This window comes from Equus caballus, chromosome 12, assembly GCF_041296265.1.
Source record: "Equus caballus isolate H_3958 breed thoroughbred chromosome 12, TB-T2T, whole genome shotgun sequence".
NCBI lineage: Eukaryota > Metazoa > Chordata > Mammalia > Perissodactyla > Equidae > Equus > Equus caballus.
The window spans coordinates 6,473,462-6,487,704 of NC_091695.1; the positions used below are offsets into that span (position 1 = coordinate 6,473,462).

The following is a 14,243-nucleotide window of genomic DNA, read 5'->3' on the forward strand; positions in this document are numbered from 1 at the left end:
TACCAACCCTTTCTTCTCTCTCCTGTTTCATTCCGGTGATCCATGATAAAATTCACAACCCTGAACTCTAATAACCTAAGTGAATGTATGTTACTGAAATTAATTTAAATCTCAATTATAATTAAAGCTATTTATCTACAGGAAGATTTTTCTTAAGCCTTTCCTAATACATCCCAGAATCCTGGCCTATGGGCCTCATTAAATTTTTCAGCTGCCCTAGGGATTCTCAGGCTTTGGAGAGCTAATTGATGCTCATGTTCAAGCCTTATTGAAAGAGCTCACCTTCAAGGGTGAGGGAAAGAACACGTACACAAACACATATACAGTAGTACAGTCAAGCACTGCATAAAGACATTTTAGTCAATGACAGACCACATATACAAAGTCAGTCCCATAAGATTAGTACCATATAGCCTAGGTGTGTAGTAGGCTATACCATCAAGGTTTGTGTAAGTGTTGAAGGGGAGAAAGAAATTTTCCTCCTCCCTTCTAGGTTCTTTCAGCTGGTCTAAAAATTAAATCGACATGAGACAGATTAACAGGAGCCAAACAAACAAAAGATTAATAACATGTATACAGGGGAGAAACCCAGGGAAACTGAGTAGCTCGCCAAAATGCCCAAAGCCCTCACTTTAAATGCCATCCTTAGCTAAAGACAAAAGAAGATGTTGGGGCTGGGGAGAGTCAGGACTTCAAAGAGAAGGAGGCAATTCACAGGTGGGTGAGAAGGAGCAAATGTTTGGAAAACAAGTGTTTGGCTACACAGAAACAGAAGAACACAGGGGGAAGCACAACAAACAGCTTTTCCAGGTTCCTTCCTCTCCACCACCTAGCTCATGTTATGCTAAGGTGATAGCTCACTTCCTGAGACAGGATTTTTAATTGAATTATTTTAGGCAGTTAAGGGGGAGGTAACAAGAAAAACTTTCTGAGTCTTTCATTCCTTAAAAATAATCAGCTGAAAACAATCCTCATGTTAAAGAGACACATTTTGGGGTGGCAAATTTTGTTCTCCTTCAGAACACTCTATGACATTCACACAACAGTGAAATCAGCTAACAATGCATTTCTCAGAAAGTATCTATGTTGTTAAGTGACACAGGGTTGTACAAGACATGCCCACCAAAATGCCTTTACAATCCAAGGAGCTCATATTCAATAGGGAAAAATCAGAAGAGGCTTTCTAAAGATGATATTCACCTTGAGGAATTGGGGAAAACAAGTATTGAGGAAAAGGCTCAATTTCAAAAGCAGAAGTGAGGAGAAGACAATTCAGGAAAAAGAAACAATATATGAGTAAAAGGCAGATGTGAGAAAAGAAGAGTACCACATCTAGTGTACCGTGGCACAGATCAGCAGCAAAATATTGACCCCTCAGACCTTGGGACAACCCAGTAGGATCTAGGGTGGTCCTGCCCCAAGGTATCCACACCTGACACACACTGCTCAGCTAGGTTGTGTGAGCAAACCCAAGGAGGTGTTATTCCACAGGACATCTATTCCAGCAGCCAGCTGCCAGCACATCTCTACGCATTGTGGAAAAGGGTTACATGGACCAGCTGAAGTAGACTGCATTGCAGCAGCCCAAGGCCCTTAGCCCAAGGATTATTGCTTATGGGTAAGGGAAGGCAAGTGGAAGCACCACATTTTTTCAGGAAGAGCAAGTAAAATTAGAGGTGGGAAAACTTCACCATCTTAGGATCAATCATGAATACAAAGACAGGGGTAATGGCATTTCAGAAAGTAAAGGAAAATCAGTGAATTCCCTAAAGCATAAGAAAGGCTTGAAATGGCAAACAAGGAGCAGGCTCAGGATGGAGAAGTAACACTGGGATTTAACTTTCAAAGTGCCCACAAATGTCCCTAATACCCCTGGATGGGTTAGTCACCATCCAGCATGGCAGGGTTGCTTAGAGAGGTGGCTGTAGTATATAACGTGCAACAGGAGTAACCTCTGGCATCTCCAACCAGAGAGTGGAAATGAAGCCTCATTAATGGCCAGATGGGATACTTTCTAATTTGTTCAGAGTCAAAGACTCACCCTCTTTATGAAAATGTCCACAGTTCTTTCTGAGAACCTCTGGGATGTCTTGCATTGCCTAGGAAATGTCAATTCCCCCTGTCTTATTGGTCGAGGTACCATGCTATAGCCACCATTTGGCAGCGAGCACCCAGAGAATGTTGCTCAGAGGCACAACCATCTTCTGATGGCCCTTTAACACCTTCAGTTGACAACATCACACTGGCATCTGAGGTAGGAGAATCATTGCCTCCTTAACTCTGTGTCTGACATTAGCATCTGGACTCCCAGAGCAGCGTGGTTCATGTCTGGAGTTAATTACACTTTCAGTCACCCAGATCCTTCAATTTCTGTTCTTAACAACTCTATAGACATTTAAAAATGACTTCAGCAGGACCAACCCCATATCATCTTCCTCACCTCTCTTGACTCTTCCTTCCATCCTGGGAAACTCTGTATCTACAAGCACACTTCAGCTTCTTCTGTTTATTGAGCCATATTAAAAAACTGTCCCTCCTGTGTCTATGAAATAAGTTGCCCACCATCCACCAATTCTATTACAGCCAGTCTCTAAATCTTGGTCTTGACGTAATTATATCATCTTGCTGAGAGTAAAATGAAGAAAGAGAGCTAACCAACCTTTATAGTGTTTTCATATAGACTGACTTATTGAAAATTATAATTATACTTTGAAGTAGATAATATTATTTTATCCTTGCATCTCATCCATCTTAAACTTACCACGTTTTAAAAAGATTCTATCTTCTGCCCCAAATCTGTCCTCCCATAGTCCTTCCTGTCAGTAAAATGGAGATTTGAACCTTCTGTTTACTCAGACCAAAAATTTTAGAGTTATTCTTAATCTCTCTCTTTCCCAGCCTACCTTTAGTCATCTCACAAATTATATCTACATGAAATGTATTCAGAATCCAATCAATTCTTACCGGTTGGACCTCTACCATCATGGTGCAAGAAACTGTCATCTTTCACATGGATTATTGCAGTAGCCTGCTAATTGTTCTCTCTTCTTTCATCTTTACCCTCCTTCAGTCTATACTCATCACAGTACCCGGAGGAATCCAGCATCGTGTCTCACACTTCCCACTTCTAAGACCTCAAATCCCATAGCTTTCTCCATTGTTTACTTATTTAGCTACTCCATAGACTTTTGTGTTTCTCAAAGGCACTAAGCATGCTCCTACTTCACGTCTTCTCCATTTGTCTCCTCATCTGAAAATCTTTGCTCCCTGATACTTCCACGCCTCAGCCTCTCACCTCCTTTTGATCTCTCTCACCTTCTGAGTGATGCCTTCCCTGACCAACAGTATAAAATTGCAAGGTAATCCCACCTTATCACTACTTGTTCCTTCCCAACTTTATATTTTTAGATCGGACTTACCACCATCCAACATAACACTCATTTAATATTATTTTGTTTTACTATTTTGTTTATTAGCTCTCTCTGCCCACTAAAATGTGTATCCATAAGGGTTGGAATTTGTATTTCTGTTGTTCTCTGCTGTACCCCCAAAGCCAAGAATAGTGCCTGACTCATAGTGGGTGCTCAAGAAACATTTGTGGAATGACTGAATTAATTAACACATGCTAAGCAATGATTTTGGAGAAAAAATGACTTGTGATCCATTCCTCATCTATAATTTATTAGCTCTTGAGCTCATGCACATGAGACTCTCAGTCTCAGTCTCATTTACCTCATGTATAAAATGGAAATAATGTTGGGTGTTAACTAAAATGATAAATAAGAAATGTCTAGGTCATAGTAGACGTAAAACAGAGGGTGATTGCTATTGTTGTTATTAAAATACTATTTTTAAAAACCTGTGGGATACGATTTTCAATCTTCATTAAATAGAAGAATTTCTACTTTTCTCACAAAGAGTCAGGGCACATGGATTAAATATAAAATAAGTGAAAATATCCAATTCAGAGTCTGGTCCACGGAAGTTCTATAATGAATGATTGTTTCAATTGTAGTTAAACTATCCTCAAGATTTCCCTGGTTCTTCTATGCACTAAATTTCTTGACTTCAAAACGAGCTCAGCATCATGGGGATTGGAAGGATTTTATAAATTCTCAGACTTAATACACCATGTTGCTAAAACAGTACTTTGCCAAAGGCTCTCTATTCCATTTTTGAGCTTGCAGTGGCTAAGAATCAGAATTCTTCAAGGCATGTTTAACAGCTCCCAGGCCCCAAAGTGGGTGGCCCTTGTTAAAGATATTTCTTTTTCAATTTCAGGAAAATCCTCAAGGCCTTCCTTGGTTTCTATTTGCTATGAAAAACCTGGGAACTCCAGGGGAGGCATTGGTACAACATTTCTTCCTGCAGGTAACTTCCCTGAAAACAGCAACACTTTGTTATAATTACTGGAAAAAGACCCACCTCTAGTTTCCATCAAAAAGAAGTCAGTTAATTAACCAACAGGAAATTGAGTGGCATGACACTCTTTTGCCAAATCGTATGAAAGCAAGTCAACGGATCTTACCAATAGGGTACTGGAGCCAGCTTGCACCAGCCTGCGAGAAAATATGCTACATACCTCTTCCCACCTCTGTGTTTGGTGACATCTCAGTGGTACTTGAAATGGGCCACAGTAGGGACAGTGTTTACACCACACAAACAAGAGAAAACTACAAATCAGAGCTTTAGTTTTGTTTTTTCTTTCTCAGAGAGCCGTTTTTTCCAGCACACCATTGGTTCTACCTTGTTATTTCCAAGTGTATGAGATAACCATTCATTCAACAATTTGCTATTGCTGTGCCTTCTCTGGGCAAGGCACTCAATTTGGAAGTTGCTCTCTGAAATAGATGCACACCATTCGGTGGAATAGAATGCTTGTCTCAAATTGTTTTACTGCTTGGGTTTATGGTTTCGTTTCTTGAGCAGTAAATGTGCACTGTGAAACATTTTGCTTTACTCCAGAGATTGTTCATTGTCTTTGCAACACGAATACGGAGCTTAAAGATGTAAAATATGAGAAATCAAGCATAAGGAATTCCCATGATATTTAGCACATTTGCCACTGGGGAAGAAAAAGTTGAGAAAATTAAGGTACTGCCAATGATATGATCGTTTTGCTTAGTGGGACAGGTGGGATAGGAGACTTCAGTAACATGGACTGATTTTTCTTTCAAAAGGTGCTTGAAATACACCTGGAACTTCTGAAATTATGTTTGATAAGCTGGAAAATGGCAAGAAGATACAATCGCTCTGATTGTGTTCTCTGCATTGCTTACCTGTCAATTCTGAGCCTTCAACTAGGTCATGTGAATGTGGCTCAGAAAAACTGGCTAAATCTTGTATTACAAGGTCTGAACAGCTGCAAAAATCACATTAGGTATGATGGCAGTAAAAAGTACCTGCCACTCTTCTACACATATCTTTTTGATGCCTTTAATTTCTTTATTAGCTTTTCTATTTTGAGCTTTGCTTTGAGAATAAGATGAATGCTTTATTAAGGAATTTCTATGAGCTCTCAACTTCTCAGCCATTTCATACAAGTCAATTTCCTTTTATTCCTATCATCTCTTGTTTCACTCCAGTTTGGGAAGAATGATTCAGAAATATAAGTTTTGAGATTTGTCTTCTCCCGTTAATGATTGCCTTCATTATGTGAGGTCCTTTATATTTTTGATTTATTTTTTGGTTTAGGAAAATTCACCCTGAGCTAACATCCAAGCCAATCTTCCTCCATTTTTTAGTGTGTGGGCCACCTTCACAGCATGGCTACTAACAGAGCAGTATAGGTCTGCGGCCGTGAACTGAACCCAGGCCACTGAAGCAGAGTGCGCTGAACTTAACTGCTAGGCTGCCAGGGCCAGCTCTATTAGGTCCTTTTTAAAAGATGTAATACGTTTCTTCAAAAGTTAAAGTTTCTAAAAGATCTAGACAGAGACAAGCCCAATCTCTATTTATGCTTTCTAAAAGAAAAAAACAAAAAGAAAAACTACAATATTTTAAATAGCTTATACCATAGAAATTTCTCTTCTTTAACAAACTCAACGTTATCTTGTTATTTTGTTTTTAAGTTTCTAATAATAAAACTTATTTTGTTTATGATAATACCAAGATATACTTTTAAATAGTGTTTAATTCTGAATACAATAAAATCATATTTAAAAAGAAATAATAACTAAATACATGGTAAATTTCTAAAACCTTTGTACACATTAAAACCCACAGAATAGGGTAGTTTTCTCTTAATATAGATTATTTTCCACCTTGAATACTTTATGGCACCCTGATCATTTCAATTTGTGGCAACTACAAAGTTTAAATGACAGAATTCTGTCATAAGGCTCCAAATTCTTGGAAGATTTGAAGGGTGTAAATTTTTGGTCTAATTTTCTGTAAAGGAACTATTAAAGTGAATTTTCATTAAACAAGGCATAGCAGGCATAAATACAGTCTGTCTATTTCAGCGTGTATCCTTATTCTCCATTGAAAATTGTATAAAGTAGAACTCTACTTCAAACTTCGCTATTTCTATTTATTTTATAGCACTAGGCAGTCATGGGAAGCTTTTCGCCCTAAAAGCAAGCCTTTTCTGATGAATCTGACCAAACAAAAACCAGGATGCCTTCTTTTTTAAATTGCTGCTGTAAATATCCATTATTTAGAATACTCCCTAAGCATACCTGCCTTATCATATAGACAAAGTCAAAGTTGATGTCTTTAAGTATCTATGACATAGGCCAAAAAGATCTCTTTTCATCTGCCTGAGATGAGCAGAACTCTTCTCTTTTTGCATCAGGTCCTTGCCTGGCATTGAACATGGCTAGTTTCTGCTCTATCAACGCCTTTGCGTCAGGGTTCTTGCTGGTTTCTCTAAACCTCTGGCATCCTCTAGTCCAGGAGTGAAGTGCTAGAGAGTTTGTTAGCTGTGATTCTGCCTTTCTGTCCAGGCCTTTCTATATTTGTGGATAAAGTCCCTTCCTTAGGTACTTGGAAAGCCATTGTTTCTGTGTTCCCCAGCCTGATCGACTTTATAATAAATTGATGAAATTCAGAGCCCCTCCTTGGGCTATGTTTAAAAGTAGAATTAGTGCCTGTCTTAAAGGATAGTGATGTTAAATCATCTTGTTACCATATGCTGGTATTTTTGTTTATTCATTGGAATTATTTACTTTTTCTTGTGTAGAATGGGATGGGTGGGATTGACATTTGACTTGTAGACCACCAGTCTATATATGGTAAAACATGAGACTATTATGTTTGGCATCTGGGGTCAGAGCACGTATAATGAGATCGAGGGGGCATCTTAATATTTAATATTCTTTCCTCTGCTACTACCAAGGACAGAGCAATAAATATCTCAGTTCATTTGTAGGGACAAGATTCACATAAAGAATTCTCTAACTAGATAAAGCAAGGTAAAATGTGAGAATATTTGTCTAGAAATGTCATAGAACTCATTTTCTGCAAAATTTTTGGAAACTGATAACACAGATTACTTCCCAGTAGCTCAACGTGCTCTCTCTCCCTCTGCTAAACTCCTATAGCAAGTCATGTATGGTGAATAATGTGCTCCATTAGGCACCAGCAGCAGACAAGGATGAACAAGACACTGCATTGCATTGGGGAAATGAAAGACAACTTCCTACCTTATATGTTATAGTTATGATAGTCTTTCTCTTTTAGTGCTGTCAAATGTTTTCTATATAACTTGATAGTTAGGCCTGATTATATATACGTGATATATATACTTTCCTCAATGTCTAGAATACTGTTCAACATGTAGGAGATATTTTGTTAAACTAATTATTCTTTCATTCAATGATTATTTTTAAGCCCCTATTATGAGAAGCAATCATCTCTTTGAGATGGGTTTGCATATATTCCTACACAAATGCAGAAGAATGGACTTAGTGAGAGATTGGATGTTTTTTGTTTGTTTGCTTTGTTTTATAGCTTTAGAGTTCTACTTTGCTTATTATTTTTAAAATTTGGCACTGAAAATAGACCCCTCAAAATATCTTCAAAAATGCTTCTGTGGGACTTCCACTTCCAGGAAAATAGAGTAGACTTTCTTTGTTCAGTTCTTTCCATTAAGTAAAATTAAAAACCCTGGACATTGTATTTTTAAAAAGGAACAAATAAGAAGACCTTGAAAGGTGGAAAATAGAAGGCAGGCTATTTAGGAAACTTATATCCATGTAATGACACAGTGGTGAGTTTCTGGGCATTCTTTTTAACTCATACATCTCAGACTTGAAAAGAGACCAGAAACCCAGAAATGCCGACAGGTACAGACAAAAAAAGAAAAAACAAAAGTCTGCTCTCTCTACCCAAAGGACAAGGAAAACGCAGCTCAGCAAGACAGAAAATGTGAGATAATTATTCTCATCCAGCAAAACATCATAGAAAAATTTGACCCTATCTAGGCCAGCAAAGCCCTAGTGAGGACACAGACTTTCACCTTCACCAAGCTGTGACAAGGTCCCACAAACTCCCTATCAAGGTGCTATCAGACAAGGCCAGGGAGAAAACCAGAACTTTCATCCCTGCCAGATAGCAACAAGGCCACCCTCCACCCTGTGCATTGTCAATGCAGACGACATGAGGAGCCTGGACTTCTACCTCCACTCAGCAATAGCAACAGGACATTCCCCCAACATGCGGGAATGGTATCAGAGTCAACGTCATGGAGAGTCAGAACTTTCACCACCACCCAGCAGACATGAGGCCGCTCCCCTGCCCAGGGTGTGACTGGTAGCCAAGTGGGTAGCAGTTACATCACACTCCTGTGTCTCCCAGCCAGATAGGTATCAGCTCTGCTGGAACTCCTGCCCACACCCAGCAGTAAGGAGGACTCTCCATGCACTCGTGTGTGAACAGAGGCCAAGTAAGGAACATGAGTTTCTATTCCCACCTGACGTTAACTCTACCCCTACTTCCTCTGCTGGAGAAATATCAGAAGAATTTAGCTAAAACTGAAGGTTTCAGTAAGATATGGTCTCTTAGTATAACACCCAAATTGTCCAGATTTCAATTACTCATTATACCAACAATTGGGAAGATTTCAAATGGAATGAAAAAGACAATCAATAGAGGCCAACACTAAGAAGAAAAAAGAACAAATAGACATGCATAGGAAATAAAATTGACTTTGAAGTAAGATTCACATCTTATAGAAAAATTCACTCAAAATGGATTATGCACTTAAATATAGTAAATAAAACTATAAAAACTTAGGAAAAAACATACAAGAAAACCTTTGGTCTCTAGGGCTAGGCAAAGAGTTCTTAGATTGGACACTAACAGCATGATCCCTAAAGGGAAAAACTGCTAAATCTCACTTCATCAGAATTCAAATCTTTTGTTCTGTAAATTCTTGTTAAGAGGATGAAAAGACAAGTTACAGAGTGGGAGAAAGTATTTGCAAACTAATATCTGACAAGGACTAATACCTAGAATATATAAAAAATTCTCAAATATCAACAGTAAAAAAACCAAACAATCCAATAAGAAAATGGGCAAGACACAAACAGACATTTCACTGGAGAGGATAGACATGGTAGACAAGTACAAAAAATGATGTTGAATGTCACTAGTTTTTAGGGAAATTAAAATTAAAACCGCAATGAGATAATTAGGGGAAAAGCTCCTCGATGTTGGTGTTGGCAATGTTTTTTTGGCTATGACACAAACACACAAGCAACAAAGGCAAAAACCAGTAAATGGGACTGGGGTGGCATTTTGCACTTGCACAGCCACAGAGCCCAGGGCTCCTGCCAGTTGGGTCTGTGGCTCCCAGCTCAGGCAGGCAGTGGGGAAAGAGTAATGGGGGTACTCAGAAGGCTAGCATCTGCAGTCGTGAAAACCTGTGGCTCCATGCAACCAGTGAAATCTCTAGGGGGTCAGAGGTGTCTGTGCTCAGTACTTTAGTGGCAAAGATGATGGGGTCCTCTGCAGGGCAGGTCAGTGGAAACCATGGATACTCTCGCTGCATGGCTGATGTTGGTTGCCACTGCCCTTCTTCCCTGTTCTAGCCATCTCTATACATCTCAGTTTTGCCAGTCTCTTGGTGGGGTGAGTCACTAGTGGGTCCTTTGTGCAGCTCCCGGAAAGGCTAGGGAAGTTGGTCTCTCACTCCTCTCTCCCTTTCCGAGTGAGGGGAACTCTTTCTTCCTTTCCTGTTGCAAATCAAAGCCATACAATTTCATCTTACACATGTTAGAATGGCCATCATCGAAAAGACAAGAGATAGCAAGTGCTGGCGAGGACACGGAGAAAAGGGAACCCTGGTGCATTGTTGGTGGGAATGTAAATTGGTGCAGACACCATGGAAAACAGTATGGAGTTTCCTCAAAAAATTAAAGATAAAACTACCATATGATCCAGTAATTTCACTTCTGGGTATTTAGACAAAGGAAATGAAATCACTATCTTGAACTGACATCTGCCCTCCCATGCTCACTCAGAATTCTGAGTGAACAATTCACAATAACGTAGATATGAAAACAAGCTAAGTGTCATTTGATGGATGGATAGATAAAGAAAATGTTATAGATAGATAGATAATCTATCTAGATTTTGCATTTTTTTCTACACTCCCAGAAGCAGCCTCATTGACCCCCTCCAGAGATGTAACAGCACCAGCTGGTATCCCTTCCTCAGAGATTTGGATCCAGCTCTGTCTAAGGAGTCCCTTGTATTTCTTCAGGCTATAACATTAGCTGAAGAGCATCCCTCACAAAATTCTGAGTCCCTGCTCTATATGGTCCCCAATCAGAGCTCCCGGGACACTAGTTCCAGCTAGCTGGCATGACGCTTCTTAGAGACATGAATCCCAGGAGTGCGGAGTCCCTCCCTGAGCTTCTAAATAGTTCCTCTACCTTTCAGGCAACACCCCTACCAGAGATTCCTGAGTTCCAGTTCTGCAAAGCCCCTCCTCCAATATTCTAAATTCTAATCATCTCAAACGCTTGTCTGTCGTCGCTGCAGCCAGGGTAGCCACTTCCTGTGTTACTACTTCTTTGATTTCTCAGTTTCCTCTTTTGCTTTTCCAATTCTTCAATATGTGGTTAACAATTTTTAAATTAAATTTTATCTGTTAAAATAACTCATGCAGTTTCTGTTTCCTGAGTGTAACCTAACAGATGCAGACAGTTAGTAGCAAGATTTGACGCTGAATGAAGAGAAAGTGGCTAAAAAGACCATGAGAGGCTATGTAAAAGGCTGAATTATGAGAGGAGTACATATATGGCTAAGAAAAGCAATCAGAAGCAGAGAGAGAGAGAGAAAAGAACAGAAGTTCAGGGAGAAGTAGAGTTACAAAGAAGTAAGTTCCCTGTTGTTCATGAGAATGATACAGACATAATGAGAACATTCTAGAACTGCCTTTTTTTTCTTGTTTTCAAATTCTGTTTCAGTTCTAGCCCTCATATGTTACCAGCATAACTCTCTTTTCACTTACATGAGTCTTGCTTCCCTATAAACAAAAGAACCTAACTACAAGAAAACAACATCCCTCCTTTTGAATAGATAGAAGGACTGAGATCGAAGACAAAGAAAGGGGACAATAAATATACTTAAAGAAAGACTTTCAAATCTTTTCTCTCTTTGTTGGTTCACTTTCCTCTTGAATGCTAGTAGTTTATCATCGTCCCGTTGCCTCCTCATCTTTAGAGAGTACTTTACACACTACGAAATGCCTCCATATCTATGTTCTTATGTGAACTCTCAAAACAAAGCAGTCTCCCCGAAGACAAATAACGTTTTCTATTTAACTTAATGTACATAATGTGATGGAGTTGATGGGAGAAAGAATAGTTGTCTTCCAGGAAGCTCCTGAGTTATGAATTCAGGACAGATAGCTGTTATAAATGCAACCCCGAGAGAGATAAATATTAACAGAAAAATGTATGAGCAATTCCTCCTGTAGTGGTTCCAGGTTCTTATAACATTTCTACTTCCTCTTTAAAACAGCATGAATATCCAAGTAAGTATTTGCCAATTAAAATGCCAAGTATAAATATCTCCCTTGCCATAGATGGAGCTTCATATCACTATAATTTGATATTTTTTTCCTCCTCAACACAATGAAATGCCACAGGAGAATGAACTGATTATTGCCATTTCACAGACCTGGACAGCTCCTATGCCTAAGCTCAGTAGACCTTGGTCCTAACCTTTGATGGTACAACATTTAGCTAAAGAGGATGCTACAACCCATGCCCCCAGCTCACAATCCGCCACTTGACGGAGTTGTATGGACTTTCCTTTTTCCCCACCAGTTCATTCAGAGAAGTTCAACCTTCCCAATAGCCCAAGAGAAAATATTTTCATGCTGTTCCCACATCAAGCTTTCTAATCTCACCAGGTTTTCCATGGGAGAATAAAAAGCCGGCTAGCCTTCCCAAACACTTTGTTCCATATTAATGACCTAACTGCTGCCCCAGTTTCAAAAGAAAGGCATTTGCCTGCTTGTTTCATTCTGAATCCTGGGCAGGCCAATCTGCCACCCTCTCAACTCCCAGGGCAATGCAAAGAAACAGCTGTTCGACGAACAGTCTGCCTCTCAACACTCTGCATAAATCACTGCTAGTAAAAGTTTTATGAGTTGGGCACTTTTTCCCCCTGCTTCCTCCTTTCATAACTGACTGAAGCCCAAATGAACAAGATGAAATGGCCAGACACTTGGCCATATGTTGGCATCCACATGTGTACATTTGGGAGGGAAGAGAAGCTGTCAGCTGTGCTGAAGGAACATTATAATCATCAGAAATGTAATTAACATCCCCGCAGTCAATGCATCTTTGAAGGATTTGAACAGAGTAAATTATACCTCTCACTTACCTGTAGCAAATTGCCCCTGGACCAGTTTCTCTGTTTTTGAAACTTGAATCCAGTCAATTTATTGAGACTCCAAAGTGTTTTCAGGACGTTTCCATGGTGTTAATCTGCATAGGTTATCTCTGCTCTTCCAGTAACTCCTCTATAAAACAGAATAAGGGGATATACTCAGGAATTTACAACGCTCAATAAATGCTGGTGCATCAATTAGATTTTAGCACCCATAACTCACCCTAAAAAATATTGGACCATTCTTATTATTTGTTTAATAGAAAGTGAGAGGAAGAAAGATTTTCCCTTTGAAAAACTACATTGCACGTTATCGTGGATTTGTGTCTACAGTCACAACTAGTAGAAGTCCAGGTGAATGGCAAAGGCTTAATAAAAGTTTATTGATTGGAGACTCAATATAATTGATTTGATGAAAGTTTCCTTGTTATTGCATGCCCTGAGAAGATGGAAAGGAATTTAACATTTAAGACGTTACCATGGACCTCGGGCTGTGCTAGCTGCTTTTATTATATATACGTTATCTCATTCAATCAGTACAACCTTTCTAAGAATTTGCTACCTATAGCTCTCTGTCTGGCAGATGTTTTTATTAGCCTCATTTTTCAGATCAGAGGAGAAAGACTTATAAGTCGGTGAGGTCAAATTTTAAAACCTGCTAAGCTGAATCCACTGCTCTTACTCTTTCCTTACTCAGGTCTGGGAGAGGACTATAGACTATTGTTTCATTTTGTTTAACTAATTACTATCAAAACATTTTGTGTACTGAATACATCCTAAGACAAAACAAACAGAGTGACTTGGGCATGGAGCTATGGTGACACCCAAGTAAAACTTGACAATAAATTTCATGTTATGAGATATCCTATCGTAATTATGATCAAATTCCTTAAGCACATAAGTTTTTTCCGCCACCATAATTGTTTTCATCTGAAATTTCACACCCATTTTGTGTTCATGGGGCTCTTTTAACTAAATTCAACAAAATCATTTTGTGTGTATCTAAACCATATTACTGATTTAACACTCTCTTATAACTGGCTAATGTTAAGAAATAATAAGCCATGATAGTCCTCTTCTCCCAACTTAGAAGGATCATTACAACAAAGCACCCCATGAACCCCTTCTTGTTCCAGAAAATAGCCAGCCACAGAAAACTCTTTGTTCCTCACACTGAACAAGACTTCCTCTTTTAAAATATCCCCAAACTGCTCACTTGCCCCCTTGCAGCCGATCAAGAACTGTCAAACGTAACAAAGATCCCATCTTAATAGAACATCTGCCAATTAGATACCGTATCAGTATTTTCTTGTTTTACGTCATAAAACTTACTCCCCTTTGCAACTGACACATTTTGAACACTTGTTTAAACAAAAGTGATGGCAGAGGAGTCC

The 14,243-nt window shown here is 39.1% G+C and overlaps 1 protein-coding gene across 9 annotated transcripts in view; it reads right to left on the reverse strand.

Moving 5' to 3' along the window:
* LRRC4C (leucine rich repeat containing 4C) overlaps window positions 1-14,243 on the reverse strand; it is a 1,157,697-nt gene that overhangs the window by 467,477 nt on the left and 675,977 nt on the right. For all 9 annotated transcript variants that reach the window (XM_070228640.1, XM_070228634.1, XM_070228639.1 and 6 more), the window contains one exon: window positions 12,844-12,982. The gene's annotated coding sequence lies outside the window, so the exon portion shown is untranslated. The remainder of the gene's footprint in view (window positions 1-12,843; window positions 12,983-14,243) is intronic.